This window comes from Ambystoma mexicanum, chromosome 4p (assembly GCF_040938575.1).
Source record: "Ambystoma mexicanum isolate Mex_15411 chromosome 4p, UKY_AmexF1_1, whole genome shotgun sequence".
Classification (NCBI taxonomy): Eukaryota; Metazoa; Chordata; class Amphibia; order Caudata; family Ambystomatidae; genus Ambystoma; species Ambystoma mexicanum.
Window position 1 is genome coordinate 39,250,399 of NC_090927.1, and position 24,050 is coordinate 39,274,448.

A 24,050-nucleotide genomic window follows, 5' to 3' on the forward strand; every position below is an offset into this window, starting at 1 on the left:
TCCTCCCCCAAAGTCCCTTTTGTAAGCAGGTCGCTTTTTTTCCCATTTGCAGAGAGTTTTGCTCCTTTCCTATATATATATGCATGATTAATTATGTGTTTCCACTTCCATCATTTAGTTTTCTTGTGTGCGTTCAGCCGGTTTCGTTATACTCGCTGCTTACATCGCTTATGTCAGGTTTGTATTATGTCACAGTTTGTTATGCTGTTATTTGACATCAGATCTCATGCTGATCTGCTTGCGGCTGGTGACAGGTAGCATGCCACAAAAACAAACCCCAAACTACATCATTATCACACCTGTGAGGCACACGGTTCATGAAGAGAGTCCAAACGCGCCCTCTAGTAACAGAGCAAGGTAACTGCCGGCCAGGTCAAGAAGGGTGGACGGGGCTGGGTTATGCAGATGAACTCCCAGAAGTTCCCAGACTGAACCCAAGAGGATTCCATCCTCCAGAACGCTTTATCCAGCCCATTAAAGCATCCAGCGGGCCACAGGAACATCCAGGAAGGCCAATCCAGGCTTTGCTCCTGAAGGAACTGTAGTTCAAAACCCACCCTCATTTAAAAGTGGCCAGGGTTCCTCCTAGCTTTTTGGTCTATAGAACCTGGCCGTTCGTGGCCGTTCGTGGCCAGTGAGGGAAAGTTGAAAGCTGCATTCCCTGCTGTGTGATTTAAACACAGCCAGGCTCACAAGGGCACTTTTATTATGCCGAAGGAGGGCCTTGCAGACTGTCCATGCCTGAGCCGCAACTGTGCCTGCGTTCCCCAGAGCCTTTCGTGGGCACAGGGGCAAGACAATCACCAGAAACAGAAGTGTCGAAATTGGCTGCATCCCCTTGTGCTACCCCTCTTTGCCTCTTTTCGCATTTGCCTTTCATGCAGTCGCCTCACTATTTGGCCGCTAGGCTTGGGTGCCCCACCTGTCTTTTCTAGAGTTTATTTTGTGAGAGACTTTAAACATACTCCAAGGGTCTGCTTGAAGACCTCTCAAGTCCCTCACACAGCCAGAAAATACATTTTGAAATACTTGCTCATTCTCTGAAACTGCCCTCATGTAAACCTGCCCCACTGCATCTAACACCATAAAATGTACCATCCTTATTTCCTGAATCTTTGCTCAAAGACCTACGTTGGCTCTATCAGTATGCGCCCATGCTATCCCAACCAGCAACCTTATCATTTTAAACTGCCCCACCTCTATTCGAAAGAACCTGTTTGTTTGAACTGACCCCTCTTTTCCCCACTGGTTGGCCCCACTTACCTTTTTCTTTCCTTTACAGATTACGGCCTGGGTACCCTGGGCTTATCCGGACCAACTACAGAGCCATAACGCCACTAGGGCGGCGATGGACACTGCACGGAGGCTTATTAATATGAAAAACCATAGCAGGGTTCGTGCGGCATCAACCTTATATGCACAACCATGTTTTGCCATTAGTTCATAGTGCACCTGATGGGCTCTGGAAGGCACAAGGAGAAGGCGTGGGAACACAGGGCCAGAAAGTTTGCACAGGGACTGCTTACATTTGCAAAATACCAAACATTGTACTCATTCTGTCAACGTTTTTGAAAAGTTATTACCTGAAACATAAGAGGCCTGCCTTCTCTGAGGAAAGAACTCAGGACCTTCAAATTATGAGACTGACGCGCTGCCTACTGCACTAAGCAGGTTCGGCTGGAGTATGTTTGGAGAACCTGGTGGAGAAACAGATCCAAGACCACGCTACTCACAAAGTGCAGATAGAAATATTCAAATAAAATGCAGCTAGCCCCATTGGTTCTATGGTATTTTGCGATCATATTTCTTTTCTGCGTCAGTAAAGAATCCAATCCTCTGATTCACAAGGACCGCGTTGCGGTCTACTGAACATCATGCTACTCTTCATGTTTAGAAAGGATATGTCCAATTGAATTTGCTGAAACAAAAAACACTTGTGCCCTCTCTGAGGCTCGAACTCAGGACCTTCAGAATATGAGACTGACGCGCTGCCTACTGCGCTAAGAAGGCTCTGCTGGAGTATTTTTGGAGAACTTGGTGGAGGACCAGATCTGAGACAACGCTACTCACACAGTCCAGATAGAAATATTAAAATAAAATGCAGCTAGCCCCATTGGTTCTATGGTATTTTGCGATCATATTTCTTTTCTGCGTCAGTAAAGAATCCAATCCTCTGATTCACAAGGACCGCGTTGCGGTCTACTGAACATCATGCTACTCTTCATGTTTAGAAAGGATATGTCCAATTGAATTTGCTGAAACAAAAAACACTTGTGCCCTCTCTGAGGCTCGAACTCAGGACCTTCAGATTATGAGACTGACGCGCTGCCTACTGCGCTAAGAAGGCTCTGCTGGAGTATTTTTGGAGAACTTGGTGGAGAACCAGATCTGAGACAACGCTACTCACACAGTCCAGATAGAAATATTAAAATAAAATGCAGCTAGCCCCATTGGTTCTATGGTATTTTGCGATCATATTTCTTTTCTGCGTCAGTAAAGAATCCAATCCTGTGATTCACAAGGACCGCGTTGCGGTCTACTGAACATCATTCTCCTCTTCATGTTTAGAAAGGATATGTCCAATTGAATTTGCTGAAACAAAAAACACTTGTGCCCTCTCTGAGGCTCGAACTCAGGACCTTCAGATTATGAGACTGACGCGCTGCCTACTGCGCTAAGAAGGCTCCGTTGGAGGCTCTTTGGATAACCTGGTGGAGAGCATGATTTGAGACCACGCTACTCACAAAGTCCAGATAGAAATATTCAAATAAAACGCAGCTAGCCCCAATTGGTTCTTTGGTATTTGGCAATCATATTTCTTTTCTGCGTCAGTAAAGAATCCAATCCTGTGATTCACAAGGACCGCGTTGCGGTCTACTGAACATCATGCTCCTCTTCATGTTTAGAAAAAATATGTCCAATTGTATTTGTTGAAACAAAAAACACTTGTGCCCTCTCTGAGGCTCGAACTCAGGACCTTCAGATTATGAGACTGACGCGCTGCCTACTGCGCTAAGAAGGCTGCGATTTTATGATTTGTTGATGAAGATTATGTGACACAACTCCACACTCAAAACTCCAGAGAGAATACGATCCATCTGAAAAGCTTCACTTGAATGTATAGTGTTTTGTACTTCAGATGTCTTCCATTCATCAATCAAGAGTCCCATCCTTCGATGCTTGAATTTTGAGCTAGTTATTTTGATATGCTCCAAAACAGGTAAGATGCCACAAACTTCCAACCCCTCCCTCGCTGGATATATACCTAACTCTTTTCAGCCCTTTTTTCTTACCAGTTTTTAATTCTCCTCCCCCAAAGTCCCTTTTGTAAGCAGGTCGCTTTTTTTCCCATTTGCAGAGAGTTTTGCTCCTTTCCTATATATATATGCATGATTAATTATGTGTTTCCACTTCCATCATTTAGTTTTCTTGTGTGCGTTCAGCCGGTTTCGTTATACTCGCTGCTTACATCGCTTATGTCAGGTTTGTATTATGTCACAGTTTGTTATGCTGTTATTTGACATCAGATCTCATGCTGATCTGCTTGCGGCTGGTGACAGGTAGCATGCCACAAAAACAAACCCCAAACTACATCATTATCACACCTGTGAGGCACACGGTTCATGAAGAGAGTCCAAACGCGCCCTCTAGTAACAGAGCAAGGTAACTGCCGGCCAGGTCAAGAAGGGTGGACGGGGCTGGGTTATGCAGATGAACTCCCAGAAGTTCCCAGACTGAACCCAAGAGGATTCCATCCTCCAGAACGCTTTATCCAGCCCATTAAAGCATCCAGCGGGCCACAGGAACATCCAGGAAGGCCAATCCAGGCTTTGCTCCTGAAGGAACTGTAGTTCAAAACCCACCCTCATTTAAAAGTGGCCAGGGTTCCTCCTAGCTTTTTGGTCTATAGAACCTGGCCGTTCGTGGCCGTTCGTGGCCAGTGAGGGAAAGTTGAAAGCTGCATTCCCTGCTGTGTGATTTAAACACAGCCAGGCTCACAAGGGCACTTTTATTATGCCGAAGGAGGGCCTTGCAGACTGTCCATGCCTGAGCCGCAACTGTGCCTGCGTTCCCCAGAGCCTTTCGTGGGCACAGGGGCAAGACAATCACCAGAAACAGAAGTGTCGAAATTGGCTGCATCCCCTTGTGCTACCCCTCTTTGCCTCTTTTCGCATTTGCCTTTCATGCAGTCGCCTCACTATTTGGCCGCTAGGCTTGGGTGCCCCACCTGTCTTTTCTAGAGTTTATTTTGTGAGAGACTTTAAACATACTCCAAGGGTCTGCTTGAAGACCTCTCAAGTCCCTCACACAGCCAGAAAATACATTTTGAAATACTTGCTCATTCTCTGAAACTGCCCTCATGTAAACCTGCCCCACTGCATCTAACACCATAAAATGTACCATCCTTATTTCCTGAATCTTTGCTCAAAGACCTACGTTGGCTCTATCAGTATGCGCCCATGCTAGCCCAACCAGCAACCTTATCATTTTAAACTGCCCCACCTCTATTCGAAAGAACCTGTTTGTTTGAACTGACCCCTCTTTTCCCCACTGGTTGGCCCCACTTACCTTTTTCTTTCCTTTACAGATTACGGCCTGGGTACCCTGGGCTTATCCGGACCAACTACAGAGCCATAACGCCACTAGGGCGGCGATGGACACTGCACGGAGGCTTATTAATATGAAAAACCATAGCAGGGTTCGTGCGGCATCAACCTTATATGCACAACCATGTTTTGCCATTAGTTCATAGTGCACCTGATGGGCTCTGGAAGGCACAAGGAGAAGGCGTGGGAACACAGGGCCAGAAAGTTTGCACAGGGACTGCTTACATTTGCAAAATACCAAACATTGTACTCATTCTGTCAACGTTTTTGAAAAGTTATTACCTGAAACATAAGAGGCCTGCCTTCTCTGAGGAAAGAACTCAGGACCTTCAAATTATGAGACTGACGCGCTGCCTACTGCACTAAGCAGGTTCGGCTGGAGTATGTTTGGAGAACCTGGTGGAGAAACAGATCCAAGACCACGCTACTCACAAAGTGCAGATAGAAATATTCAAATAAAATGCAGCTAGCCCCATTGGTTCTATGGTATTTTGCGATCATATTTCTTTTCTGCGTCAGTAAAGAATCCAATCCTCTGATTCACAAGGACCGCGTTGCGGTCTACTGAACATCATGCTACTCTTCATGTTTAGAAAGGATATGTCCAATTGAATTTGCTGAAACAAAAAACACTTGTGCCCTCTCTGAGGCTCGAACTCAGGACCTTCAGAATATGAGACTGACGCGCTGCCTACTGCGCTAAGAAGGCTCTGCTGGAGTATTTTTGGAGAACTTGGTGGAGGACCAGATCTGAGACAACGCTACTCACACAGTCCAGATAGAAATATTAAAATAAAATGCAGCTAGCCCCATTGGTTCTATGGTATTTTGCGATCATATTTCTTTTCTGCGTCAGTAAAGAATCCAATCCTCTGATTCACAAGGACCGCGTTGCGGTCTACTGAACATCATGCTACTCTTCATGTTTAGAAAGGATATGTCCAATTGAATTTGCTGAAACAAAAAACACTTGTGCCCTCTCTGAGGCTCGAACTCAGGACCTTCAGATTATGAGACTGACGCGCTGCCTACTGCGCTAAGAAGGCTCTGCTGGAGTATTTTTGGAGAACTTGGTGGAGAACCAGATCTGAGACAACGCTACTCACACAGTCCAGATAGAAATATTAAAATAAAATGCAGCTAGCCCCATTGGTTCTATGGTATTTTGCGATCATATTTCTTTTCTGCGTCAGTAAAGAATCCAATCCTGTGATTCACAAGGACCGCGTTGCGGTCTACTGAACATCATTCTCCTCTTCATGTTTAGAAAGGATATGTCCAATTGAATTTGCTGAAACAAAAAACACTTGTGCCCTCTCTGAGGCTCGAACTCAGGACCTTCAGATTATGAGACTGACGCGCTGCCTACTGCGCTAAGAAGGCTCCGTTGGAGGCTCTTTGGATAACCTGGTGGAGAGCATGATTTGAGACCACGCTACTCACAAAGTCCAGATAGAAATATTCAAATAAAACGCAGCTAGCCCCAATTGGTTCTTTGGTATTTGGCAATCATATTTCTTTTCTGCGTCAGTAAAGAATCCAATCCTGTGATTCACAAGGACCGCGTTGCGGTCTACTGAACATCATGCTCCTCTTCATGTTTAGAAAAAATATGTCCAATTGTATTTGTTGAAACAAAAAACACTTGTGCCCTCTCTGAGGCTCGAACTCAGGACCTTCAGATTATGAGACTGACGCGCTGCCTACTGCGCTAAGAAGGCTGCGATTTTATGATTTGTTGATGAAGATTATGTGACACAACTCCACACTCAAAACTCCAGAGAGAATACGATCCATCTGAAAAGCTTCACTTGAATGTATAGTGTTTTGTACTTCAGATGTCTTCCATTCATCAATCAAGAGTCCCATCCTTCGATGCTTGAATTTTGAGCTAGTTATTTTGATATGCTCCAAAACAGGTAAGATGCCACAAACTTCCAACCCCTCCCTCGCTGGATATATACCTAACTCTTTTCAGCCCTTTTTTCTTACCAGTTTTTAATTCTCCTCCCCCAAAGTCCCTTTTGTAAGCAGGTCGCTTTTTTTCCCATTTGCAGAGAGTTTTGCTCCTTTCCTATATATATATGCATGATTAATTATGTGTTTCCACTTCCATCATTTAGTTTTCTTGTGTGCGTTCAGCCGGTTTCGTTATACTCGCTGCTTACATCGCTTATGTCAGGTTTGTATTATGTCACAGTTTGTTATGCTGTTATTTGACATCAGATCTCATGCTGATCTGCTTGCGGCTGGTGACAGGTAGCATGCCACAAAAACAAACCCCAAACTACATCATTATCACACCTGTGAGGCACACGGTTCATGAAGAGAGTCCAAACGCGCCCTCTAGTAACAGAGCAAGGTAACTGCCGGCCAGGTCAAGAAGGGTGGACGGGGCTGGGTTATGCAGATGAACTCCCAGAAGTTCCCAGACTGAACCCAAGAGGATTCCATCCTCCAGAACGCTTTATCCAGCCCATTAAAGCATCCAGCGGGCCACAGGAACATCCAGGAAGGCCAATCCAGGCTTTGCTCCTGAAGGAACTGTAGTTCAAAACCCACCCTCATTTAAAAGTGGCCAGGGTTCCTCCTAGCTTTTTGGTCTATAGAACCTGGCCGTTCGTGGCCGTTCGTGGCCAGTGAGGGAAAGTTGAAAGCTGCATTCCCTGCTGTGTGATTTAAACACAGCCAGGCTCACAAGGGCACTTTTATTATGCCGAAGGAGGGCCTTGCAGACTGTCCATGCCTGAGCCGCAACTGTGCCTGCGTTCCCCAGAGCCTTTCGTGGGCACAGGGGCAAGACAATCACCAGAAACAGAAGTGTCGAAATTGGCTGCATCCCCTTGTGCTACCCCTCTTTGCCTCTTTTCGCATTTGCCTTTCATGCAGTCGCCTCACTATTTGGCCGCTAGGCTTGGGTGCCCCACCTGTCTTTTCTAGAGTTTATTTTGTGAGAGACTTTAAACATACTCCAAGGGTCTGCTTGAAGACCTCTCAAGTCCCTCACACAGCCAGAAAATACATTTTGAAATACTTGCTCATTCTCTGAAACTGCCCTCATGTAAACCTGCCCCACTGCATCTAACACCATAAAATGTACCATCCTTATTTCCTGAATCTTTGCTCAAAGACCTACGTTGGCTCTATCAGTATGCGCCCATGCTAGCCCAACCAGCAACCTTATCATTTTAAACTGCCCCACCTCTATTCGAAAGAACCTGTTTGTTTGAACTGACCCCTCTTTTCCCCACTGGTTGGCCCCACTTACCTTTTTCTTTCCTTTACAGATTACGGCCTGGGTACCCTGGGCTTATCCGGACCAACTACAGAGCCATAACGCCACTAGGGCGGCGATGGACACTGCACGGAGGCTTATTAATATGAAAAACCATAGCAGGGTTCGTGCGGCATCAACCTTATATGCACAACCATGTTTTGCCATTAGTTCATAGTGCACCTGATGGGCTCTGGAAGGCACAAGGAGAAGGCGTGGGAACACAGGGCCAGAAAGTTTGCACAGGGACTGCTTACATTTGCAAAATACCAAACATTGTACTCATTCTGTCAACGTTTTTGAAAAGTTATTACCTGAAACATAAGAGGCCTGCCTTCTCTGAGGAAAGAACTCAGGACCTTCAAATTATGAGACTGACGCGCTGCCTACTGCACTAAGCAGGTTCGGCTGGAGTATGTTTGGAGAACCTGGTGGAGAAACAGATCCAAGACCACGCTACTCACAAAGTGCAGATAGAAATATTCAAATAAAATGCAGCTAGCCCCATTGGTTCTATGGTATTTTGCGATCATATTTCTTTTCTGCGTCAGTAAAGAATCCAATCCTCTGATTCACAAGGACCGCGTTGCGGTCTACTGAACATCATGCTACTCTTCATGTTTAGAAAGGATATGTCCAATTGAATTTGCTGAAACAAAAAACACTTGTGCCCTCTCTGAGGCTCGAACTCAGGACCTTCAGAATATGAGACTGACGCGCTGCCTACTGCGCTAAGAAGGCTCTGCTGGAGTATTTTTGGAGAACTTGGTGGAGGACCAGATCTGAGACAACGCTACTCACACAGTCCAGATAGAAATATTAAAATAAAATGCAGCTAGCCCCATTGGTTCTATGGTATTTTGCGATCATATTTCTTTTCTGCGTCAGTAAAGAATCCAATCCTCTGATTCACAAGGACCGCGTTGCGGTCTACTGAACATCATGCTACTCTTCATGTTTAGAAAGGATATGTCCAATTGAATTTGCTGAAACAAAAAACACTTGTGCCCTCTCTGAGGCTCGAACTCAGGACCTTCAGATTATGAGACTGACGCGCTGCCTACTGCGCTAAGAAGGCTCTGCTGGAGTATTTTTGGAGAACTTGGTGGAGAACCAGATCTGAGACAACGCTACTCACACAGTCCAGATAGAAATATTAAAATAAAATGCAGCTAGCCCCATTGGTTCTATGGTATTTTGCGATCATATTTCTTTTCTGCGTCAGTAAAGAATCCAATCCTGTGATTCACAAGGACCGCGTTGCGGTCTACTGAACATCATTCTCCTCTTCATGTTTAGAAAGGATATGTCCAATTGAATTTGCTGAAACAAAAAACACTTGTGCCCTCTCTGAGGCTCGAACTCAGGACCTTCAGATTATGAGACTGACGCGCTGCCTACTGCGCTAAGAAGGCTCCGTTGGAGGCTCTTTGGATAACCTGGTGGAGAGCATGATTTGAGACCACGCTACTCACAAAGTCCAGATAGAAATATTCAAATAAAACGCAGCTAGCCCCAATTGGTTCTTTGGTATTTGGCAATCATATTTCTTTTCTGCGTCAGTAAAGAATCCAATCCTGTGATTCACAAGGACCGCGTTGCGGTCTACTGAACATCATGCTCCTCTTCATGTTTAGAAAAAATATGTCCAATTGTATTTGTTGAAACAAAAAACACTTGTGCCCTCTCTGAGGCTCGAACTCAGGACCTTCAGATTATGAGACTGACGCGCTGCCTACTGCGCTAAGAAGGCTGCGATTTTATGATTTGTTGATGAAGATTATGTGACACAACTCCACACTCAAAACTCCAGAGAGAATACGATCCATCTGAAAAGCTTCACTTGAATGTATAGTGTTTTGTACTTCAGATGTCTTCCATTCATCAATCAAGAGTCCCATCCTTCGATGCTTGAATTTTGAGCTAGTTATTTTGATATGCTCCAAAACAGGTAAGATGCCACAAACTTCCAACCCCTCCCTCGCTGGATATATACCTAACTCTTTTCAGCCCTTTTTTCTTACCAGTTTTTAATTCTCCTCCCCCAAAGTCCCTTTTGTAAGCAGGTCGCTTTTTTTCCCATTTGCAGAGAGTTTTGCTCCTTTCCTATATATATATGCATGATTAATTATGTGTTTCCACTTCCATCATTTAGTTTTCTTGTGTGCGTTCAGCCGGTTTCGTTATACTCGCTGCTTACATCGCTTATGTCAGGTTTGTATTATGTCACAGTTTGTTATGCTGTTATTTGACATCAGATCTCATGCTGATCTGCTTGCAGCTGGTGACAGGTAGCATGCCACAAAAACAAACCCCAAACTACATCATTATCACACCTGTGAGGCACACGGTTCATGAAGAGAGTCCAAACGCGCCCTCTAGTAACAGAGCAAGGTAACTGCCGGCCAGGTCAAGAAGGGTGGACGGGGCTGGGTTATGCAGATGAACTCCCAGAAGTTCCCAGACTGAACCCAAGAGGATTCCATCCTCCAGAACGCTTTATCCAGCCCATTAAAGCATCCAGCGGGCCACAGGAACATCCAGGAAGGCCAATCCAGGCTTTGCTCCTGAAGGAACTGTAGTTCAAAACCCACCCTCATTTAAAAGTGGCCAGGGTTCCTCCTAGCTTTTTGGTCTATAGAACCTGGCCGTTCGTGGCCGTTCGTGGCCAGTGAGGGAAAGTTGAAAGCTGCATTCCCTGCTGTGTGATTTAAACACAGCCAGGCTCACAAGGGCACTTTTATTATGCCGAAGGAGGGCCTTGCAGACTGTCCATGCCTGAGCCGCAACTGTGCCTGCGTTCCCCAGAGCCTTTCGTGGGCACAGGGGCAAGACAATCACCAGAAACAGAAGTGTCGAAATTGGCTGCATCCCCTTGTGCTACCCCTCTTTGCCTCTTTTCGCATTTGCCTTTCATGCAGTCGCCTCACTATTTGGCCGCTAGGCTTGGGTGCCCCACCTGTCTTTTCTAGAGTTTATTTTGTGAGAGACTTTAAACATACTCCAAGGGTCTGCTTGAAGACCTCTCAAGTCCCTCACACAGCCAGAAAATACATTTTGAAATACTTGCTCATTCTCTGAAACTGCCCTCATGTAAACCTGCCCCACTGCATCTAACACCATAAAATGTACCATCCTTATTTCCTGAATCTTTGCTCAAAGACCTACGTTGGCTCTATCAGTATGCGCCCATGCTATCCCAACCAGCAACCTTATCATTTTAAACTGCCCCACCTCTATTCGAAAGAACCTGTTTGTTTGAACTGACCCCTCTTTTCCCCACTGGTTGGCCCCACTTACCTTTTTCTTTCCTTTACAGATTACGGCCTGGGTACCCTGGGCTTATCCGGACCAACTACAGAGCCATAACGCCACTAGGGCGGCGATGGACACTGCACGGAGGCTTATTAATATGAAAAACCATAGCAGGGTTCGTGCGGCATCAACCTTATATGCACAACCATGTTTTGCCATTAGTTCATAGTGCACCTGATGGGCTCTGGAAGGCACAAGGAGAAGGCGTGGGAACACAGGGCCAGAAAGTTTGCACAGGGACTGCTTACATTTGCAAAATACCAAACATTGTACTCATTCTGTCAACGTTTTTGAAAAGTTATTACCTGAAACATAAGAGGCCTGCCTTCTCTGAGGAAAGAACTCAGGACCTTCAAATTATGAGACTGACGCGCTGCCTACTGCACTAAGCAGGTTCGGCTGGAGTATGTTTGGAGAACCTGGTGGAGAAACAGATCCAAGACCACGCTACTCACAAAGTGCAGATAGAAATATTCAAATAAAATGCAGCTAGCCCCATTGGTTCTATGGTATTTTGCGATCATATTTCTTTTCTGCGTCAGTAAAGAATCCAATCCTCTGATTCACAAGGACCGCGTTGCGGTCTACTGAACATCATGCTACTCTTCATGTTTAGAAAGGATATGTCCAATTGAATTTGCTGAAACAAAAAACACTTGTGCCCTCTCTGAGGCTCGAACTCAGGACCTTCAGAATATGAGACTGACGCGCTGCCTACTGCGCTAAGAAGGCTCTGCTGGAGTATTTTTGGAGAACTTGGTGGAGGACCAGATCTGAGACAACGCTACTCACACAGTCCAGATAGAAATATTAAAATAAAATGCAGCTAGCCCCATTGGTTCTATGGTATTTTGCGATCATATTTCTTTTCTGCGTCAGTAAAGAATCCAATCCTCTGATTCACAAGGACCGCGTTGCGGTCTACTGAACATCATGCTACTCTTCATGTTTAGAAAGGATATGTCCAATTGAATTTGCTGAAACAAAAAACACTTGTGCCCTCTCTGAGGCTCGAACTCAGGACCTTCAGATTATGAGACTGACGCGCTGCCTACTGCGCTAAGAAGGCTCTGCTGGAGTATTTTTGGAGAACTTGGTGGAGAACCAGATCTGAGACAACGCTACTCACACAGTCCAGATAGAAATATTAAAATAAAATGCAGCTAGCCCCATTGGTTCTATGGTATTTTGCGATCATATTTCTTTTCTGCGTCAGTAAAGAATCCAATCCTGTGATTCACAAGGACCGCGTTGCGGTCTACTGAACATCATTCTCCTCTTCATGTTTAGAAAGGATATGTCCAATTGAATTTGCTGAAACAAAAAACACTTGTGCCCTCTCTGAGGCTCGAACTCAGGACCTTCAGATTATGAGACTGACGCGCTGCCTACTGCGCTAAGAAGGCTCCGTTGGAGGCTCTTTGGATAACCTGGTGGAGAGCATGATTTGAGACCACGCTACTCACAAAGTCCAGATAGAAATATTCAAATAAAACGCAGCTAGCCCCAATTGGTTCTTTGGTATTTGGCAATCATATTTCTTTTCTGCGTCAGTAAAGAATCCAATCCTGTGATTCACAAGGACCGCGTTGCGGTCTACTGAACATCATGCTCCTCTTCATGTTTAGAAAAAATATGTCCAATTGTATTTGTTGAAACAAAAAACACTTGTGCCCTCTCTGAGGCTCGAACTCAGGACCTTCAGATTATGAGACTGACGCGCTGCCTACTGCGCTAAGAAGGCTGCGATTTTATGATTTGTTGATGAAGATTATGTGACACAACTCCACACTCAAAACTCCAGAGAGAATACGATCCATCTGAAAAGCTTCACTTGAATGTATAGTGTTTTGTACTTCAGATGTCTTCCATTCATCAATCAAGAGTCCCATCCTTCGATGCTTGAATTTTGAGCTAGTTATTTTGATATGCTCCAAAACAGGTAAGATGCCACAAACTTCCAACCCCTCCCTCGCTGGATATATACCTAACTCTTTTCAGCCCTTTTTTCTTACCAGTTTTTAATTCTCCTCCCCCAAAGTCCCTTTTGTAAGCAGGTCGCTTTTTTTCCCATTTGCAGAGAGTTTTGCTCCTTTCCTATATATATATGCATGATTAATTATGTGTTTCCACTTCCATCATTTAGTTTTCTTGTGTGCGTTCAGCCGGTTTCGTTATACTCGCTGCTTACATCGCTTATGTCAGGTTTGTATTATGTCACAGTTTGTTATGCTGTTATTTGACATCAGATCTCATGCTGATCTGCTTGCGGCTGGTGACAGGTAGCATGCCACAAAAACAAACCCCAAACTACATCATTATCACACCTGTGAGGCACACGGTTCATGAAGAGAGTCCAAACGCGCCCTCTAGTAACAGAGCAAGGTAACTGCCGGCCAGGTCAAGAAGGGTGGACGGGGCTGGGTTATGCAGATGAACTCCCAGAAGTTCCCAGACTGAACCCAAGAGGATTCCATCCTCCAGAACGCTTTATCCAGCCCATTAAAGCATCCAGCGGGCCACAGGAACATCCAGGAAGGCCAATCCAGGCTTTGCTCCTGAAGGAACTGTAGTTCAAAACCCACCCTCATTTAAAAGTGGCCAGGGTTCCTCCTAGCTTTTTGGTCTATAGAACCTGGCCGTTCGTGGCCGTTCGTGGCCAGTGAGGGAAAGTTGAAAGCTGCATTCCCTGCTGTGTGATTTAAACACAGCCAGGCTCACAAGGGCACTTTTATTATGCCGAAGGAGGGCCTTGCAGACTGTCCATGCCTGAGCCACAACTGTGCCTGCGTTCCCCAGAGCCTTTCGTGGGCACAGGGGCAAGACAATCACCAGAAACAGAAGTGTCGAAATTGGCTGCATCCCCTTGTGCTACCCCTCTTTGCCTCTTTTCGCATTTGCCTTTCATGCAGTCGCCTCACTATTTGGCCGCTAGGCTTGGGTGCCCCACCTGTCTTTTCTAGAGTTTATTTTGTGAGAGACTTTAAACATACTCCAAGGGTCTGCTTGAAGACCTCTCAAGTCCCTCACACAGCCAGAAAATACATTTTGAAATACTTGCTCATTCTCTGAAACTGCCCTCATGTAAACCTGCCCCACTGCATCTAACACCATAAAATGTACCATCCTTATTTCCTGAATCTTTGCTCAAAGACCTACGTTGGCTCTATCAGTATGCGCCCATGCTATCCCAACCAGCAACCTTATCATTTTAAACTGCCCCACCTCTATTCGAAAGAACCTGTTTGTTTGAACTGACCCCTCTTTTCCCCACTGGTTGGCCCCACTTACCTTTTTCTTTCCTTTACAGATTACGGCCTGGGTACCCTGGGCTTATCCGGACCAACTACAGAGCCATAACGCCACTAGGGCGGCGATGGACACTGCACGGAGGCTTATTAATATGAAAAACCATAGCAGGGTTCGTGCGGCATCAACCTTATATGCACAACCATGTTTTGCCATTAGTTCATAGTGCACCTGATGGGCTCTGGAAGGCACAAGGAGAAGGCGTGGGAACACAGGGCCAGAAAGTTTGCACAGGGACTGCTTACATTTGCAAAATACCAAACATTGTACTCATTCTGTCAACGTTTTTGAAAAGTTATTACCTGAAACATAAGAGGCCTGCCTTCTCTGAGGAAAGAACTCAGGACCTTCAAATTATGAGACTGACGCGCTGCCTACTGCACTAAGCAGGTTCGGCTGGAGTATGTTTGGAGAACCTGGTGGAGAAACAGATCCAAGACCACGCTACTCACAAAGTGCAGATAGAAATATTCAAATAAAATGCAGCTAGCCCCATTGGTTCTATGGTATTTTGCGATCATATTTCTTTTCTGCGTCAGTAAAGAATCCAATCCTCTGATTCACAAGGACCGCGTTGCGGTCTACTGAACATCATGCTACTCTTCATGTTTAGAAAGGATATGTCCAATTGAATTTGCTGAAACAAAAAACACTTGTGCCCTCTCTGAGGCTCGAACTCAGGACCTTCAGAATATGAGACTGACGCGCTGCCTACTGCGCTAAGAAGGCTCTGCTGGAGTATTTTTGGAGAACTTGGTGGAGGACCAGATCTGAGACAACGCTACTCACACAGTCCAGATAGAAATATTAAAATAAAATGCAGCTAGCCCCATTGGTTCTATGGTATTTTGCGATCATATTTCTTTTCTGCGTCAGTAAAGAATCCAATCCTCTGATTCACAAGGACCGCGTTGCGGTCTACTGAACATCATGCTACTCTTCATGTTTAGAAAGGATATGTCCAATTGAATTTGCTGAAACAAAAAACACTTGTGCCCTCTCTGAGGCTCGAACTCAGGACCTTCAGAATATGAGACTGACGCGCTGCCTACTGCGCTAAGAAGGCTCTGCTGGAGTATTTTTGGAGAACTTGGTGGAGGACCAGATCTGAGACAACGCTACTCACACAGTCCAGATAGAAATATTAAAATAAAATGCAGCTAGCCCCATTGGTTCTATGGTATTTTGCGATCATATTTCTTTTCTGCGTCAGTAAAGAATCCAATCCTCTGATTCACAAGGACCGCGTTGCGGTCTACTGAACATCATGCTACTCTTCATGTTTAGAAAGGATATGTCCAATTGAATTTGCTGAAACAAAAAACACTTGTGCCCTCTCTGAGGCTCGAACTCAGGACCTTCAGATTATGAGACTGACGCGCTGCCTACTGCGCTAAGAAGGCTCCGTTGGAGGCTCTTTGGATAACCTGGTGGAGAGCATGATTTGAGACCACGCTACTCACAAAGTCCAGATAGAAATATTCAAATAAAACGCAGCTAGCCCCAATTGGTTCTTTGGTATTTGGCAATCATATTTCTTTTCTGCGTCAGTAAAGAATCCAATCCTGTGATTCACAAGGACCGCGTTGCGGTCTACTGAACATCATGCTCCTCTTCATGTTTAGAAAGGATATGTCCAATTGAATTTGCTGAAACACAAAAAACACTTGTGCCCTCTCTGAGGCTCGAACTCAGGACCTTCAGATTATGAGACTGACGCGCTGCCTACTGCGCTAAGAAGGCTCTGCTGGAGTATTTTTGGAGAACTTGGTGGAGGACCAGATCTGAGACAACGCTACTCACACAGTCCAGATAGAAATATTAAAATAAAATGCAGCTAGCCCCATTGGTTCTATGGTATTTTGCGATCATATTTCTTTTCTGCGTCAGTAAAGAATCCAATCCTGTGATTCACAAGGACCGCGTTGCGGTCTACTGAACATCATGCTCCTCTTCATGTTTAGAAAGGATATGTCCAATTGAATTTGCTGAAACAAAAAACACTTGTGCCCTCTCTGAGGCTCGAACTCAGGACCTTCAGATTATGAGACTGACGCGCTGCCTACTGCGCTAAGAAGGCTGCGATTTTATGATTTGTTGATGAAGATTATGTGACACAACTCCACACTCAAAACTCCAGAGAGAATACGATCCATCTGAAAAGCTTCACTTGAATGTATAGTGTTTTGTACTTCAGATGTCTTCCATTCATCAATCAAGAGTCCCATCCTTCGATGCTTGAATTTTGAGCTAGTTATTTTGATATGCTCCAAAACAGGTAAGATGCCACAAACTTCCAACCCCTCCCTCGCTGGATATATACCTAACTCTTTTCAGCCCTTTTTTCTTACCAGTTTTTAATTCTCCTCCCCCAAAGTCCCTTTTGTAAGCAGGTCGCTTTTTTTCCCATTTGCAGAGAGTTTTGCTCCTTTCCTATATATATATGCATGATTAATTATGTGTTTCCACTTCCATCATTTAGTTTTCTTGTGTGCGTTCAGCCGGTTTCGTTATACTCGCTGCTTACATCGCTTATGTCAGGTTTGTATTATGTCACAGTTTGTTATGCTGTTATTTGACATCAGATCTCATGCTGATCTGCTTGCGGCTGGTGACAGGTAGCATGCCACAAAAACAAACCCCAAACTACATCATTATCACACCTGTGAGGCACACGGTTCATGAAGAGAGTCCAAACGCGCCCTCTAGTAACAGAGCAAGGTAACTGCCGGCCAGGTCAAGAAGGGTGGACGGGGCTGGGTTATGCAGATGAACTCCCAGAAGTTCCCAGACTGAACCCAAGAGGATTCCATCCTCCAGAACGCTTTATCCAGCCCATTAAAGCATCCAGCGGGCCACAGGAACATCCAGGAAGGCCAATCCAGGCTTTGCTCCTGAAGGAACTGTAGTTCAAAACCCACCCTCATTTAAAAGTGGCCAGGGTTCCTCCTAGCTTTTTGGTCTATAGAACCTGGCCGTTCGTGGCCGTTCGTGGCCAGTGAGGGAAAGTTGAAAGCTGCATTCCCTGCTGTGTGATTTAAACACAGCCAGGCTCACAAGGGCACTTTTATTATGCCGAAGGAGGGCCTTGCAGACTGTCCATGCCTGAGCCGCAACTGTGCCTGCGTTCCCCAGAGCCTTTCGTGGGCACAGGGGCAAGACAATCACCAGAAACAGAAGTGTCGAAATTGGCTGCATCCCCTTGTGCTACCCCTCTTTGCCTCTTTTCGCATTTGCCTTTCATGCAGTCGCCTCACTATTTGGCCGCTAGGCTTGGGTGCCCCACCTGTCTTTTCTAGAGTTTATTTTGTGAGAGACTTTAAACATACTCCAAGGGTCTGCTTGAAGACCTCTCAAGTCCCTCACACAGCCAGAAAATACATTTTGAAATACTTGCTCATTCTCTGAAACTGCCCTCATGTAAACCTGCCCCACTGCATCTAACACCATAAAATGTACCATCCTTATTTCCTGAATCTTTGCTCAAAGACCTACGTTGGCTCTATCAGTATGCGCCCATGCTATCCCAACCAGCAACCTTATCATTTTAAACTGCCCCACCTCTATTCGAAAGAACCTGTTTGTTTGAACTGACCCCTCTTTTCCCCACTGGTTGGCCCCACTTACCTTTTTCTTTCCTTTACAGATTACGGCCTGGGTACCCTGGGCTTATCCGGACCAACTACAGAGCCATAACGCCACTAGGGCGGCGATGGACACTGCACGGAGGCTTATTAATATGAAAAACCATAGCAGGGTTCGTGCGGCATCAACCTTATATGCACAACCATGTTTTGCCATTAGTTCATAGTGCACCTGATGGGCTCTGGAAGGCACAAGGAGAAGGCGTGGGAACACAGGGCCAGAAAGTTTGCACAGGGACTGCTTACATTTGCAAAATACCAAACATTGTACTCATTCTGTCAACGTTTTTGAAAAGTTATTACCTGAAACATAAGAGGCCTGCCTTCTCTGAGGAAAGAACTCAGGACCTTCAAATTATGAGACTGACGCGCTGCCTACTGCACTAAGCAGGTTCGGCTGGAGTATGTTTGGAGAACCTGGTGGAGAAACAGATCCAAGACCACGCTACTCACAAAGTGCAGATAGAAATATTCAAATAAAATGCAGCTAGCCCCATTGGTTCTATGGTATTTTGCGATCATATTTCTTTTCTGCGTCAGTAAAGAATCCAATCCTCTGATTCACAAGGACCGCGTTGCGGTCTACTGAACATCATGCTACTCTTCATGTTTAGAAAGGATATGTCCAATTGAATTTGCTGAAACAAAAAACACTTGTGCCCTCTCTGAGGCTCGAACTCAGGACCTTCAGAATATGAGACTGACGCGCTGCCTACTGCGCTAAGAAGGCTCTGCTGGAGTATTTTTGGAGAACTTGGTGGAGGACCAGATCTGAGACAACGCTACTCACACAGTCCAGATAGAAATATTAAAATAAAATGCAGCTAGCCCCATTGGTTCTATGGTATTTTGCGATCATATTTCTTTTCTGCGTCAGTAAAGAATCCAATCCTCTGATTCACAAGGACCGCGTTGCGGTCTACTGAACATCATGCTACTCTTCATGTTTAGAAAGGATATGTCCAATTGAATTTGCTGAAACAAAAAACACTTGTGCCCTCTCTGAGGCTCGAACTCAGGACCTTCAGATTATGAGACTGACGCGCTGCCTACTGCGCTAAGAAGGCTCTGCTGGAGTATTTTTGGAGAACTTGGTGGAGAACCAGATCTGAGACAACGCTACTCACACAGTCCAGATAGAAATATTAAAATAAAATGCAGCTAGCCCCATTGGTTCTATGGTATTTTGCGATCATATTTCTTTTCTGCGTCAGTAAAGAATCCAATCCTGTGATTCACAAGGACCGCGTTGCGGTCTACTGAACATCATTCTCCTCTTCATGTTTAGAAAGGATATGTCCAATTGAATTTGCTGAAACAAAAAACACTTGTGCCCTCTCTGAGGCTCGAACTCAGGACCTTCAGATTATGAGACTGACGCGCTGCCTACTGCGCTAAGAAGGCTCCGTTGGAGGCTCTTTGGATAACCTGGTGGAGAGCATGATTTGAGACCACGCTACTCACAAAGTCCAGATAGAAATATTCAAATAAAACGCAGCTAGCCCCAATTGGTTCTTTGGTATTTGGCAATCATATTTCTTTTCTGCGTCAGTAAAGAATCCAATCCTGTGATTCACAAGGACCGCGTTGCGGTCTACTGAACATCATGCTCCTCTTCATGTTTAGAAAAAATATGTCCAATTGTATTTGTTGAAACAAAAAACACTTGTGCCCTCTCTGAGGCTCGAACTCAGGACCTTCAGATTATGAGACTGACGCGCTGCCTACTGCGCTAAGAAGGCTGCGATTTTATGATTTGTTGATGAAGATTATGTGACACAACTCCACACTCAAAACTCCAGAGAGAATACGATCCATCTGAAAAGCTTCACTTGAATGTATAGTGTTTTGTACTTCAGATGTCTTCCATTCATCAATCAAGAGTCCCATCCTTCGATGCTTGAATTTTGAGCTAGTTATTTTGATATGCTCCAAAACAGGTAAGATGCCACAAACTTCCAACCCCTCCCTCGCTGGATATATACCTAACTCTTTTCAGCCCTTTTTTCTTACCAGTTTTTAATTCTCCTCCCCCAAAGTCCCTTTTGTAAGCAGGTCGCTTTTTTTCCCATTTGCAGAGAGTTTTGCTCCTTTCCTATATATATATGCATGATTAATTATGTGTTTCCACTTCCATCATTTAGTTTTCTTGTGTGCGTTCAGCCGGTTTCGTTATACTCGCTGCTTACATCGCTTATGTCAGGTTTGTATTATGTCACAGTTTGTTATGCTGTTATTTGACATCAGATCTCATGCTGATCTGCTTGCGGCTGGTGACAGGTAGCATGCCACAAAAACAAACCCCAAACTACATCATTATCACACCTGTGAGGCACACGGTTCATGAAGAGAGTCCAAACGCGCCCTCTAGTAACAGAGCAAGGTAACTGCCGGCCAGGTCAAGAAGGGTGGACGGGGCTGGGTTATGCAGATGAACTCCCAGAAGTTCCCAGACTGAACCCAAGAGGATTCCATCCTCCAGAACGCTTTATCCAGCCCATTAAAGCATCCAGCGGGCCACAGGAACATCCAGGAAGGCCAATCCAGGCTTTGCTCCTGAAGGAACTGTAGTTCAAAACCCACCCTCATTTAAAAGTGGCCAGGGTTCCTCCTAGCTTTTTGGTCTATAGAACCTGGCCGTTCGTGGCCGTTCGTGGCCAGTGAGGGAAAGTTGAAAGCTGCATTCCCTGCTGTGTGATTTAAACACAGCCAGGCTCACAAGGGCACTTTTATTATGCCGAAGGAGGGCCTTGCAGACTGTCCATGCCTGAGCCGCAACTGTGCCTGCGTTCCCCAGAGCCTTTCGTGGGCACAGGGGCAAGACAATCACCAGAAACAGAAGTGTCGAAATTGGCTGCATCCCCTTGTGCTACCCCTCTTTGCCTCTTTTCGCATTTGCCTTTCATGCAGTCGCCTCACTATTTGGCCGCTAGGCTTGGGTGCCCCACCTGTCTTTTCTAGAGTTTATTTTGTGAGAGACTTTAAACATACTCCAAGGGTCTGCTTGAAGACCTCTCAAGTCCCTCACACAGCCAGAAAATACATTTTGAAATACTTGCTCATTCTCTGAAACTGCCCTCATGTAAACCTGCCCCACTGCATCTAACACCATAAAATGTACCATCCTTATTTCCTGAATCTTTGCTCAAAGACCTACGTTGGCTCTATCAGTATGCGCCCATGCTATCCCAACCAGCAACCTTATCATTTTAAACTGCCCCACCTCTATTCGAAAGAACCTGTTTGTTTGAACTGACCCCTCTTTTCCCCACTGGTTGGCCCCACTTACCTTTTTCTTTCCTTTACAGATTACGGCCTGGGTACCCTGGGCTTATCCGGACCAACTACAGAGCCATAACGCCACTAGGGCGGCGATGGACACTGCACGGAGGCTTATTAATATGAAAAACCATAGCAGGGTTCGTGCGGCATCAACCTTATATGCACAACCATGTTTTGCCATTAGTTCATAGTGCACCTGATGGGCTCTGGAAGGCACAAGGAGAAGGCGTGGGAACACAGGGCCAGAAAGTTTGCACAGGGACTGCTTACATTTGCAAAATACCAAACATTGTACTCATTCTGTCAACGTTTTTGAAAAGTTATTACCTGAAACATAAGAGGCCTGCCTTCTCTGAGGAAAGAACTCAGGACCTTCAAATTATGAGACTGACGCGCTGCCTACTGCACTAAGCAGGTTCGGCTGGAGTATGTTTGGAGAACCTGGTGGAGAAACAGATCCAAGACCACGCTACTCACAAAGTGCAGATAGAAATATTCAAATAAAATGCAGCTAGCCCCATTGGTTCTATGGTATTTTGCGATCATATTTCTTTTCTGCGTCAGTAAAGAATCCAATCCTCTGATTCACAAGGACCGCGTTGCGGTCTACTGAACATCATGCTACTCTTCATGTTTAGAAAGGATATGTCCAATTGAATTTGCTGAAACAAAAAACACTTGTGCCCTCTCTGAGGCTCGAACTCAGGACCTTCAGAATATGAGACTGACGCGCTGCCTACTGCGCTAAGAAGGCTCTGCTGGAGTATTTTTGGAGAACTTGGTGGAGGACCAGATCTGAGACAACGCTACTCACACAGTCCAGATAGAAATATTAAAATAAAATGCAGCTAGCCCCATTGGTTCTATGGTATTTTGCGATCATATTTCTTTTCTGCGTCAGTAAAGAATCCAATCCTCTGATTCACAAGGACCGCGTTGCGGTCTACTGAACATCATGCTACTCTTCATGTTTAGAAAGGATATGTCCAATTGAATTTGCTGAAACAAAAAACACTTGTGCCCTCTCTGAGGCTCGAACTCAGGACCTTCAGATTATGAGACTGACGCGCTGCCTACTGCGCTAAGAAGGCTCTGCTGGAGTATTTTTGGAGAACTTGGTGGAGAACCAGATCTGAGACAACGCTACTCACACAGTCCAGATAGAAATATTAAAATAAAATGCAGCTAGCCCCATTGGTTCTATGGTATTTTGCGATCATATTTCTTTTCTGCGTCAGTAAAGAATCCAATCCTGTGATTCACAAGGACCGCGTTGCGGTCTACTGAACATCATTCTCCTCTTCATGTTTAGAAAGGATATGTCCAATTGAATTTGCTGAAACAAAAAACACTTGTGCCCTCTCTGAGGCTCGAACTCAGGACCTTCAGATTATGAGACTGACGCGCTGCCTACTGCGCTAAGAAGGCTCCGTTGGAGGCTCTTTGGATAACCTGGTGGAGAGCATGATTTGAGACCACGCTACTCACAAAGTCCAGATAGAAATATTCAAATAAAACGCAGCTAGCCCCAATTGGTTCTTTGGTATTTGGCAATCATATTTCTTTTCTGCGTCAGTAAAGAATCCAATCCTGTGATTCACAAGGACCGCGTTGCGGTCTACTGAACATCATGCTCCTCTTCATGTTTAGAAAAAATATGTCCAATTGTATTTGTTGAAACAAAAAACACTTGTGCCCTCTCTGAGGCTCGAACTCAGGACCTTCAGATTATGAGACTGACGCGCTGCCTACTGCGCTAAGAAGGCTGCGATTTTATGATTTGTTGATGAAGATTATGTGACACAACTCCACACTCAAAACTCCAGAGAGAATACGATCCATCTGAAAAGCTTCACTTGAATGTATAGTGTTTTGTACTTCAGATGTCTTCCATTCATCAATCAAGAGTCCCATCCTTCGATGCTTGAATTTTGAGCTAGTTATTTTGATATGCTCCAAAACAGGTAAGATGCCACAAACTTCCAACCCCTCCCTCGCTGGATATATACCTAACTCTTTTCAGCCCTTTTTTCTTACCAGTTTTTAATTCTCCTCCCCCAAAGTCCCTTTTGTAAGCAGGTCGCTTTTTTTCCCATTTGCAGAGAGTTTTGCTCCTTTCCTATATATATATGCATGATTAATTATGTGTTTCCACTTCCATCATTTAGTTTTCTTGTGTGCGTTCAGCCGGTTTCGTTATACTCGCTGCTTACATCGCTTATGTCAGGTTTGTATTATGTCACAGTTTGTTATGCTGTTATTTGACATCAGATCTCATGCTGATCTGCTTGCGGCTGGTGACAGGTAGCATGCCACAAAAACAAACCCCAAACTACATCATTATCACACCTGTGAGGCACACGGTTCATGAAGAGAGTCCAAACGCGCCCTCTAGTAACAGAGCAAGGTAACTGCCGGCCAGGTCAAGAAGGGTGGACGGGGCTGGGTTATGCAGATGAACTCCCAGAAGTTCCCAGACTGAACCCAAGAGGATTCCATCCTCCAGAACGCTTTATCCAGCCCATTAAAGCATCCAGCGGGCCACAGGAACATCCAGGAAGGCCAATCCAGGCTTTGCTCCTGAAGGAACTGTAGTTCAAAACCCACCCTCATTTAAAA

The 24,050-nt window shown here is 45.2% G+C and overlaps 29 non-coding genes across 29 annotated transcripts; all 29 read right to left on the reverse strand.

Moving 5' to 3' along the window:
- Nucleotides 1-1,937: 1,937 nt before the first annotated feature.
- TRNAM-CAU (transfer RNA methionine (anticodon CAU)) lies at nt 1,938-2,010 on the reverse strand. The gene has a single exon. It is a non-coding gene; the product is annotated as a tRNA-Met (tRNA).
- A 264-nt stretch (nt 2,011-2,274) lies between these two features.
- Nucleotides 2,275-2,347, reverse strand: TRNAM-CAU (transfer RNA methionine (anticodon CAU)). The gene has a single exon. It is a non-coding gene; the product is annotated as a tRNA-Met (tRNA).
- A 264-nt stretch (nt 2,348-2,611) lies between these two features.
- Nucleotides 2,612-2,684, reverse strand: TRNAM-CAU (transfer RNA methionine (anticodon CAU)). The gene has a single exon. It is a non-coding gene; the product is annotated as a tRNA-Met (tRNA).
- Nucleotides 2,685-2,949: 265 nt separating this feature from the next.
- Nucleotides 2,950-3,022, reverse strand: TRNAM-CAU (transfer RNA methionine (anticodon CAU)). The gene has a single exon. It is a non-coding gene; the product is annotated as a tRNA-Met (tRNA).
- Nucleotides 3,023-5,243: 2,221 nt separating this feature from the next.
- TRNAM-CAU (transfer RNA methionine (anticodon CAU)) lies at nt 5,244-5,316 on the reverse strand. The gene has a single exon. It is a non-coding gene; the product is annotated as a tRNA-Met (tRNA).
- Nucleotides 5,317-5,580: 264 nt separating this feature from the next.
- Nucleotides 5,581-5,653, reverse strand: TRNAM-CAU (transfer RNA methionine (anticodon CAU)). Its single transcript has one exon. It is a non-coding gene; the product is annotated as a tRNA-Met (tRNA).
- Nucleotides 5,654-5,917: 264 nt separating this feature from the next.
- On the reverse strand, nt 5,918-5,990 carry TRNAM-CAU (transfer RNA methionine (anticodon CAU)). The gene has a single exon. It is a non-coding gene; the product is annotated as a tRNA-Met (tRNA).
- Nucleotides 5,991-6,255: 265 nt separating this feature from the next.
- TRNAM-CAU (transfer RNA methionine (anticodon CAU)) lies at nt 6,256-6,328 on the reverse strand. Its single transcript has one exon. It is a non-coding gene; the product is annotated as a tRNA-Met (tRNA).
- Nucleotides 6,329-8,549: 2,221 nt separating this feature from the next.
- On the reverse strand, nt 8,550-8,622 carry TRNAM-CAU (transfer RNA methionine (anticodon CAU)). The gene has a single exon. It is a non-coding gene; the product is annotated as a tRNA-Met (tRNA).
- Nucleotides 8,623-8,886: 264 nt separating this feature from the next.
- On the reverse strand, nt 8,887-8,959 carry TRNAM-CAU (transfer RNA methionine (anticodon CAU)). The gene has a single exon. It is a non-coding gene; the product is annotated as a tRNA-Met (tRNA).
- A 264-nt stretch (nt 8,960-9,223) lies between these two features.
- Nucleotides 9,224-9,296, reverse strand: TRNAM-CAU (transfer RNA methionine (anticodon CAU)). The gene has a single exon. It is a non-coding gene; the product is annotated as a tRNA-Met (tRNA).
- A 265-nt stretch (nt 9,297-9,561) lies between these two features.
- TRNAM-CAU (transfer RNA methionine (anticodon CAU)) lies at nt 9,562-9,634 on the reverse strand. The gene has a single exon. It is a non-coding gene; the product is annotated as a tRNA-Met (tRNA).
- A 2,221-nt stretch (nt 9,635-11,855) lies between these two features.
- On the reverse strand, nt 11,856-11,928 carry TRNAM-CAU (transfer RNA methionine (anticodon CAU)). The gene has a single exon. It is a non-coding gene; the product is annotated as a tRNA-Met (tRNA).
- A 264-nt stretch (nt 11,929-12,192) lies between these two features.
- On the reverse strand, nt 12,193-12,265 carry TRNAM-CAU (transfer RNA methionine (anticodon CAU)). The gene has a single exon. It is a non-coding gene; the product is annotated as a tRNA-Met (tRNA).
- A 264-nt stretch (nt 12,266-12,529) lies between these two features.
- Nucleotides 12,530-12,602, reverse strand: TRNAM-CAU (transfer RNA methionine (anticodon CAU)). Its single transcript has one exon. It is a non-coding gene; the product is annotated as a tRNA-Met (tRNA).
- Nucleotides 12,603-12,867: 265 nt separating this feature from the next.
- TRNAM-CAU (transfer RNA methionine (anticodon CAU)) lies at nt 12,868-12,940 on the reverse strand. The gene has a single exon. It is a non-coding gene; the product is annotated as a tRNA-Met (tRNA).
- A 2,221-nt stretch (nt 12,941-15,161) lies between these two features.
- TRNAM-CAU (transfer RNA methionine (anticodon CAU)) lies at nt 15,162-15,234 on the reverse strand. Its single transcript has one exon. It is a non-coding gene; the product is annotated as a tRNA-Met (tRNA).
- A 264-nt stretch (nt 15,235-15,498) lies between these two features.
- On the reverse strand, nt 15,499-15,571 carry TRNAM-CAU (transfer RNA methionine (anticodon CAU)). The gene has a single exon. It is a non-coding gene; the product is annotated as a tRNA-Met (tRNA).
- A 264-nt stretch (nt 15,572-15,835) lies between these two features.
- TRNAM-CAU (transfer RNA methionine (anticodon CAU)) lies at nt 15,836-15,908 on the reverse strand. Its single transcript has one exon. It is a non-coding gene; the product is annotated as a tRNA-Met (tRNA).
- Nucleotides 15,909-16,175: 267 nt separating this feature from the next.
- TRNAM-CAU (transfer RNA methionine (anticodon CAU)) lies at nt 16,176-16,248 on the reverse strand. Its single transcript has one exon. It is a non-coding gene; the product is annotated as a tRNA-Met (tRNA).
- Nucleotides 16,249-16,512: 264 nt separating this feature from the next.
- TRNAM-CAU (transfer RNA methionine (anticodon CAU)) lies at nt 16,513-16,585 on the reverse strand. The gene has a single exon. It is a non-coding gene; the product is annotated as a tRNA-Met (tRNA).
- Nucleotides 16,586-18,806: 2,221 nt separating this feature from the next.
- Nucleotides 18,807-18,879, reverse strand: TRNAM-CAU (transfer RNA methionine (anticodon CAU)). The gene has a single exon. It is a non-coding gene; the product is annotated as a tRNA-Met (tRNA).
- Nucleotides 18,880-19,143: 264 nt separating this feature from the next.
- TRNAM-CAU (transfer RNA methionine (anticodon CAU)) lies at nt 19,144-19,216 on the reverse strand. Its single transcript has one exon. It is a non-coding gene; the product is annotated as a tRNA-Met (tRNA).
- A 264-nt stretch (nt 19,217-19,480) lies between these two features.
- TRNAM-CAU (transfer RNA methionine (anticodon CAU)) lies at nt 19,481-19,553 on the reverse strand. The gene has a single exon. It is a non-coding gene; the product is annotated as a tRNA-Met (tRNA).
- Nucleotides 19,554-19,818: 265 nt separating this feature from the next.
- On the reverse strand, nt 19,819-19,891 carry TRNAM-CAU (transfer RNA methionine (anticodon CAU)). Its single transcript has one exon. It is a non-coding gene; the product is annotated as a tRNA-Met (tRNA).
- Nucleotides 19,892-22,112: 2,221 nt separating this feature from the next.
- Nucleotides 22,113-22,185, reverse strand: TRNAM-CAU (transfer RNA methionine (anticodon CAU)). The gene has a single exon. It is a non-coding gene; the product is annotated as a tRNA-Met (tRNA).
- A 264-nt stretch (nt 22,186-22,449) lies between these two features.
- On the reverse strand, nt 22,450-22,522 carry TRNAM-CAU (transfer RNA methionine (anticodon CAU)). The gene has a single exon. It is a non-coding gene; the product is annotated as a tRNA-Met (tRNA).
- Nucleotides 22,523-22,786: 264 nt separating this feature from the next.
- On the reverse strand, nt 22,787-22,859 carry TRNAM-CAU (transfer RNA methionine (anticodon CAU)). The gene has a single exon. It is a non-coding gene; the product is annotated as a tRNA-Met (tRNA).
- A 265-nt stretch (nt 22,860-23,124) lies between these two features.
- Nucleotides 23,125-23,197, reverse strand: TRNAM-CAU (transfer RNA methionine (anticodon CAU)). Its single transcript has one exon. It is a non-coding gene; the product is annotated as a tRNA-Met (tRNA).
- Nucleotides 23,198-24,050: the final 853 nt, after the last annotated feature.